The 8,551-nt window shown below is 26.6% G+C and overlaps 1 protein-coding gene across 1 annotated transcript in view; it reads right to left on the bottom strand.

Moving 5' to 3' along the window:
• Nucleotides 1-3,504, bottom strand: part of LOC117175041 (cytochrome P450 306a1) — a 116,274-nt gene extending 112,770 nt beyond the window's left edge. The window contains exon 1 of the mRNA XM_033364563.1: nt 3,094-3,504. The gene's annotated coding sequence lies outside the window, so the exon portion shown is untranslated. The remainder of the gene's footprint in view (nt 1-3,093) is intronic.
• Between the last annotated feature and the right edge of the window lie 5,047 nt (nt 3,505-8,551).

The following is an 8,551-nucleotide window of genomic DNA, read 5'->3' as shown; positions in this document are numbered from 1 at the left end:
CCCGTTTTCAACCCCCAAAATATTGAAAAATCGAAAAAAAATCCAACATATTCCCTAAAATCCAGACCTAAAATTTTATGCTTTAGAATGGTTCCATCTGATGTCCAAAGACACTGAAAAAAGTTTCATTACCCTATATGATCCCGAACACACCGTTTTCAACCCCCAAAATATTGAAAAATCGAAAAAAATTCCAAAAAATTCCCTAAAATCCAGACCTAAAATTTTCTGCTTTAGAATGGTTCCATCTGATTTCCAAAGACACTAAAAAAAGTTTCACTCCCCTATTTCATCCGGAACACCCCGTTAAAAATCCTTTTTCGCAGAACATTAACTTTTTTTAAATTCATATATTGGTGTTGGTAAGTCAGTTGAAATCTTTTTTGGATGACAACTTTTTTTTCTAAAAATCTGTCTTTTTGATTTAAAAATTAATATTTTTAACTAGATTAGTTGCGTCTCACTTAGATAAAAATGCAACTGTTTTATTGAAAATTAAACTATTTCCTAGAAAATTTACTCTTTATTAAAAATTCTTATTTTTGTGTTGAAGAGTCAACTGTAATCTTTTTGGATGAAAATTAAAATAGTTTTAAACAAAAAAATTATTATTTAAAAGTTGACCTATTTTATAAGAATTTTTATTTTACTCAAATGAAAAAGGAACTTTTTGGTTTAAAATTCAAAAATTTGATTGAATAGTCATGCTTTTGGTTGAAAATTAAACTATTTTCTTAAAAAGTCATACTTTTTGGTTGAAAATTTAATAATTTTTTTTAAAATAACAATTCTTCTGTTTTGACTGAAATTTAGTTATTTTTTATAAAAACGTCAATATTTAATATATTTAAATGTAATATTTTCGTATTAAAAAGAGAACTAAAATCCTTTCTGGATAAAAATTCAACTATCACAAAACAAATACTTTTTCTCAATTGAAAATTCATGTTTTAAGAGTGATTCCTTTTTTCTTAGATAAAAATTCAACTATTTGGTTGAAAATTAAAATATTTTGTTAAAAAGTCATACTTTTTGTTGAAAATTCTTATTTTAATCTTGAAAAATGAACTAGAATCTTTTTGGGATGAAAATTCAACCGGTTTTTTTCTTAAATTACTTTTTTTTTTAATAAAAATTTATCTGTTCTCAGAGAAATTTAATTTTTTAATTTTTGATAAAAAAAGGAACTATTTGGTGGACGATTAAACAATTTTGTTAAAAAGTCATCTTTTTGGGTGGAAAATTCAATTTTTTTTATATAAATTTATTTCTTGTTCGAAAATTGATATTTTGATCGTAAAGAGTAAAGATAAATCTTTCTTAACAGAAAATTTTTTTTTATTTGAAAATTGATCTTCTTTAGTAGAACTTTTTTATGAAAATCGCAACTTTTTGGTCAAAAATAATTCTTCTTTGCTTGAGAAAACTACTTCATTCAAAAGATTTGGTTAAATAGTTTGTTCAGAAATCATCTTAAAATTTAATTATTTTGTTGAAAATTAATTTTTTGTAATTTATAATTTAACTACTTGGTTAAAAGTTGAACTACTAAAGTCAACTGAAAATTTAACTTTTCCATTTTTTAAGATTTATATTTTTTATAATTCGTTTTTGTTACGTAAAAATGCATCACTTACGTAGAAAATTAATTTTTTTCTGAAAAGTCATATTTTTTGTTTGAAAAGTCTATTTTTGTAGAGAAAATCTGTCTTTTGGCTTAAAGGTTCAACAATTTAGATAAATTTTTATTTATTTCTTAAAGGAAAAATATTTATTTGTTGAAAATTCATCTTTTTGTTTTAAAAATCTCTTTTATATATATATATATAAATCATTACACTTTTTTTAGGTAATTTATTATTTCTGGATGAAAATTCAACTATTATGTTAAAAATTTAAGAAAAAATTACATTTAATATGATCCATGTAGAAAATTTACAGAATATTTCAAATTTCTGTTTTATTTCATAAAAAATTCTAGCATTATTCAACAGGAATATTATTAAAAATAATAAAAGATTGTTTAAACAAATATTTTTGTTAAATTGCTTCATTAAATCTCCAAGTGAAAAGTAGAAAAAATGTTAAATTTCAGAAAATACCGCAACTGTTCACCATTAAGAAAAGAAAATATTATTAACAATAATAATAAATTCTTTGAAAAATTATTTTTCTTAATTTCAATAAATCGTTACTTCGCTCTAATTGAAAAATAGGAAAAAAGTAAAAAATTTCTAAAAAAAAGCAACTATCTGGCATTAACGTAGGAGAAACTAGGTATAAATAATAATTTGTTTAAAGAATAATTTTTAATAAAATAAGATATAAACTCACTTTAGGTGAAAAGTAGATAAAAAGTTGAAAATTTAAAAAAATCGCAATTTCTAGCATTATTCAACAAGAATGTTATTAACAATTATAATAAATTGTTTAAACAAATATTTTTGGTAAATTGCATTATCACATCTCCAAATGAAAAGTTTAAAAAATTAAAAATGTCAGTAAATGCCGCAACTATCTGGCATTACTATAGATGAAGATAGATATAAACAATAATAATTTGTTTAAACAATTATTTTTGTTTAACTGAATTACATATTAACATGTTCTAAGTGAAAAGTAGAGAAACAGCTTAAAATTTATTTTTAAAACTGCAAGTTTTTACAATTTAGCAAAGAGAATATTATCAAACACAATAATAAATTGTTTAAACAATCTTTTCAAATTAAATTATTACTTCTCGCTAGTTGAAAAGTAGACGAAAAGTTAAGAATTTCAGAAAAAAGCCGCAATTTCTAGATTTATTCATATAAAATATTCTTAAAAATAATAATAAATTGTTTAAACAATTTGCATAAATATTTAATTATCAGTATAAAGTAGTATTTCATCTATTCTTAAATACTTTTTTCTCACGGGAAATATGTCTTCTTCATGGGGCTTGCGCCACCTCAAAATATCATTTAAAAAAAAATTAATTTACTTTTGTTTCCGAATTTATTTTTTAATTATTTTTTCCTTTTGTATTAAAAAAAAAAAATTGCCGATGCATTTTTGGACCTAATCTGCAGCGTTGGTGTCTTAAGATCGTACCTTTGAAATTCGAATCTGTCTGGTCACAACGGTCTTCAGTCACGTGACGTGACTGCACGAGCTACATCAACACTTTCTGGCGAAAGGCCTTGCACTTTGGCACTTGCGTTCTCTCCTTCCAATTCGTCACTTGGACACACTGTCACAGTTTAGAGTTCAGATTTCCGCAAGAGACACCCGACTTTTTAACTGGAAATGAAAAACGGAAAAAAAATTATTCAGACACCTCGGTGAGAAATTTTTTAGAAGTTTTCTACATGACGCTTTGAAGGACACTAGCCAGATTCGTGGACTATCCCCACGATAGCGCTGATAGTCAGTTCCAGGGCCAGCAACTCCTTATCTCAAATTTTGGCTTAAAAAAGCGGTAGTCGGTATACCAGAAAAGTGGGATTCCCAATGCTTTTTTTAGATGGTTGATTAACTTCACGAAAAATTATTTTCTGCCTTTTATTTGGAGAGAAATTTTTTTTTTTTTTTTGGTTGGCTTGCGCACTCTGGTGGGTCTGAGAGCGAAGCAGAAACATAGCGGCAAAATTCAAATTCGGCAATGTGAAAATGAGTTAGGAGCCATACAAACCGTAATAAAATGATTTGATTTTTTGATTTTTCAACAAAGTAATTAAATTTTTAACATAACAGTTGAATTTTTACCCTAAAAAGATAAATTCCCAACAAAAAAGTGTAATCATTTAAACATAAAAAACAGAATTTTAAAACAAAGAAACTACAAAAAAGGATAAATCTTTAAAAAAATTGAAAAGTTACATTTTCAGTTCACTTTAGTAGCTTAGCTTTTACCCAAGTAGTTGAATTTTAGATTTAAGAAAATGAAGTTTTAATCAAATAATTAAACTTTTAACATGATTTCTTAACAAACTATTCAACCAAATCTTTTAAAGAAAATAGTTTTCTGAAGCAACTACGAAAGAAGATGCGTTTTGAAATCAAAAAGAGAAATTTTCAAAGACAATAGTTGAATTTTCTGTCAAGAAAGATTTCAGTTTACTTTTCACGATCAAAATATCAATTTTTAAACAAGAAATAAGTTTCTACGAAAAAATGTAATTTTCAGTCCAAAAAGATTAATTTTTAATAAAAAAGGATGACTTTTTAACAAAATTGTTTAATTCTTTACCTAATAGTTACATTTTTATCAAAACAATAATTAAATTTGTCTCCAAACAGATGAATTTTATATAAAAAAAAATTTTAACAAAAAAAATTGTTGAATTTCTAACCAAAAAGTATGACTTTGTAACAATATAGTTTAATTTTCAACCAACAGTGGAATTTTTATCCAAGAAAGATGAAATTAATTTTAAAACAGATGAATTTTTAATTAGAAAAGAAATTGTTTCAAGATAGTGGAAGTTTCATCCCAAAAGGATTTTATTTATGTTTTTAATTTTAAAAAAATTTTGCATTTAAGCAAGTAATTTTTCTACGAAATAGTTAAATTTCCAATAAAGTATCAGAACTCTTATCAAAAAGTATTTCTTCTGAAACAGATCAATTAAAAAAAATACTTAAATTTCCACCCAAAGAAAATTGCAGTTCACTTTTCAATACTAAAATAAGAATTGTAAAAAATAAGTTAATTTTCTGCTTAATAGTCGAATTTTTAACAAAAAATTATGACTTTTTAACAAGATTGCTATATTTTCAAACAAACAGTTGCATTTTTGTCCTAGTAAAATAAAGTTTCTACTAGAACAGGTGAATTTTCAAATCAAAAAGATATATTTTCAAAAAAAGAGTTAAATTTTAATCCAAAAAGATTTCAGTTTACTTTTTCACACAAAAATCCGAATTTCAAATAAAGATTAATTTTTTTTAGGAAACAGTTGAATTTTTAATAAAACAGTTGCATTTTTATCCACGTGAAACGCAATTGTTCTACTATAGAAGGTTAATTTTTAAATCAATAGGACACATTTTTAGAAAAAATAGTTTTCATCCAAGAAAGATTTCACTTGACTTACCAGTAACAATATATGAAATTTAAACAAAAAGTTAATGTTCTACGAAAACGGATTTTCAAAAATTACGCGCCCCCCCCCCTCCCTTGCGCTGTTACGTAATTTAAGTATGCTCCCATTATGGAATGGAATAACAGAATTTTATTAATTCAATTTTATCTAGGGCACTAAAGCCCGTTTCTCAGATACATTCCAAGTCGAAAATTGATAAAACTGCACTATTTAAACTAAATAAAAACTCAAGTGGATCAGAGAGATACACCCTGATATTTTTTACAACATTGCCCAAAATTTTAGCGCATATTTATACGTAAATTGGTCTATTTATGACACCACCGAATTTTATAACATATAATTGGTCACGTGACAGATCAATGCATACCCTTTAAAACCAATTAGAAGTTATCCACAGATTACGTAAGATTCATATAAATAATTACATATAAATTTTAGCAGTTAAATTAAATAATCGCACTTCTTGGGGGGGGGGGGGGTAAATTCCCTTACAATTTTTCGAAATTAAGGTCGATTTTCCTAAATGCTAACTGGTTTAATTAAACCCAAATTAAAAAAAAACCTTTTCCTTGGCTGAAAGTTTGAAAAACCATTTTTGGGTTGAAAAGTCACATCTTCCGTTTCAAAATTCAATTTTTTTCATAGAAAAGGGGGAGGGTCGGTAAGGCCGGTTTTTGTCCTAATTTATTTTTGGACCAAAAAATCTGAAAAAATCATGGTAGTATCTTATAAGTATCCCGAGTCGATTGCACGCTAAACGGACTACCCTCCACCCCCAGCCACCCCCACCCCCCCTACAAATATAGGAAACACCACTACCCACCAACTGTATTTTCAAGAGATTTGACACTCTTAAACATGTATTCTGAGGTTAGCTCGGGTTTACTTTGGTTTTCGGGGTCGCCGAATACAAATCTGGCGTCCTTTTACTTTTATCGCGTCAGGTTCAAGGTCATTGGAAGGTCAAATCGAGTGAAAACGGTAAAAAAATCCAAAAAAATACGTTATAGGTTTTTGGAGTCACTAATTACGAATCTGGCATCCATTGAACTCTATCGCTTCAGGTTCAAGGTCATTTGAAGGTCATTTGAAGGTCAAATCGAGAAAAACCGGTAAAAAAATTTTTAAAAAATATGTTATAGATTTTTGGGGTCCTTGAACCTGACGAGATAAAGGTCAGCGGACACCAGGTTCGTAATCAGCGACCTCAAAAACCTATAACATATTTTTAAAAAAAAATTTTTACCGTTTTTCTCGATTTGACCTTCAAATGACATTCAAATGACCTTGAACCTGAAGCGATAGAGTTCAACGGATGCCAGATTCGTAATTAGCGACTCCAAAAACCTATAACGTATTTTTTTGGATTTTTTTACCGTTTTCTCTCGATTTGAACTTCCAATGACCTTGAACCTGACGCGATAAAAGTCAAAGGACGTCAGATTTGTATTCGGCGAACCCGAAAACCATAGTAAATCCGAGCTAACCTCAGAATACATGTTTAAGAGTGTCAAATCTCTCGAAAATACAGTTGGTGGGTAGTGGTGTTTCCTATATTTTAGGGGGGCGGGGGTGGCTGGGGGGTGGAGGGTAGTCCGTTTAGCGTGCAATCGACTCGGGATACTTATAAGATACTACCATGATTTTTTCAGATTTTTTGGTCCAAAAATAAATTAGGCCAAAAACCGGCCTTACCGACTCTGCCCCTTTGTCTTCATTATTTGAAAATTCAACTATTTGATTGAAAATTAACTTTTTAGTTAAAAATTCATATTATCTGGTTAAAAATTCAATTTCTTGTAGAAAAATCAACTATTTGGTTGAATCTTAATTTTTTTATTGAAAATTCAACTATTTAGTTCAAAATTAAGTTGTTTGTTGGAAATGTGTAATTTCGGGTTGAAAATTCAATTGTTTCAGAAAAAATCATCTTTTTGGCTTGAATATTCAACTATTTAGTTGAATATGAACTGTTTTGTTGAAAATTTATATTTTCCGGCTAAAAATGCAACCTTTTTGTAGAAAATTCAACTATTTGGTTGAAAATAAAGTTTTTGTTGAGAATTAACTTTTTTGTTAAAAAATTATATTTTACGGTTCGAAATTCAACTGTTTGTTGAAAATTTCTATTTTTATTGTGAAATTTCAGCTATTTGGTTTTAGGTAAAACTTTTTTGTTGAAAATTCATATTTTCCTGTTAAAAATGAAATTATTTTCTAGAAAATTCATCTTTTTGGCTTAAAAATTCAACAATTTGTTTCACATTTATTTTTCTTCTTGACTATAAAATTTTTATTGCTTTGAAATCCGTCTTTCTTGGTTTCCAAATTCATCTTTTTTGAAACATATTTTACCTTTTTTGAGGAAAAATGAAACTGTTTAGTTCCACGATAATATGTTTTGTTGGAGGAATCAACTATTTTACTAGAAAATAATTCTTCTTGGCAGAAAGTCTATCTACATATTTCTTTGGTCGAAAATTATTTTAAATTAATAATTAATGAAAATATTATTGTTTGAAGATTCATGTACTCATTTGAATATTAATTCTTTTAAGTGAAAATGTAACTGTTTCATTTTTGGTTAAAAATTTATCTTTTTTAGTTCAAAATTCACGTATTTGGTTTTAAATTATTGAGTATCCTTGAAAACTATTTTTTTTATAGAAAATCAATCTCTTCAATAGAAAGCTTGTTTTTCGGCTTAAAAATGCAACTGTTTTGTACAAAATTCGTTTTCTTTGGTATAGAATTAAATAGTTTTTTTTTAATTTAAATGAATGTAACTTCTTGGTTCAAATTTGAACTACTGTGTTTAAATTAAATTTTTTTAAATTGAAGATTCAAGTTTAATAAAAAATTGAATCTAATCCATCTATTTGATTACAAATTTAACTGTTTGCTGAAAATTCAACTGTTTTGTAGAATATTCGTCTTTTTGGTTTGAAAATTCATGTCTTTTGGCAGAAATTCATTTTTTCTGTTTTATAAAAAATGCAAGTGTTTTGGTAAAAATTAATCTATTTTTGGGAAAAGTCTGAACTCTTTGGCTTTAAATTCGTATTTTTTGGGTCAATTCGACGGTTATAGAATTTTTTTTCCAGACAAAAATGTGAGTTTTTCGTTGAAAATTAATCTGTTTTGTTCAAAGACTCAACTATTTGGTCTGAAATTCGTATTTTTTAATTGAATTCAACTGTTTTTAATTAAAATGAATTGTTTTGACTGAAATATGAACTATTACATTTTTGGCTAAGAATTTGTAATTTTTAGTTAAAAATTCTACATTTTGTTGAAAAATCATCAATTTGATTTTAAATTAAATCGAATTTTAAATTAAACAATGTTATTGAAAATTTAACCTTTCAATTGAACAGCGAACAATTTTTATATAAGAAATCGTCGTTTTTTGTTGAGAACTCTATCTTTTTATTTCATTTTTACTAAAGAGATTTTTTACG

Source organism: Belonocnema kinseyi, chromosome 6 (genome assembly GCF_010883055.1).
Source record: "Belonocnema kinseyi isolate 2016_QV_RU_SX_M_011 chromosome 6, B_treatae_v1, whole genome shotgun sequence".
Lineage (NCBI taxonomy): Eukaryota > Metazoa > Arthropoda > Insecta > Hymenoptera > Cynipidae > Belonocnema > Belonocnema kinseyi.
This window is presented reverse-complemented; position numbering and strand designations above follow the sequence as displayed.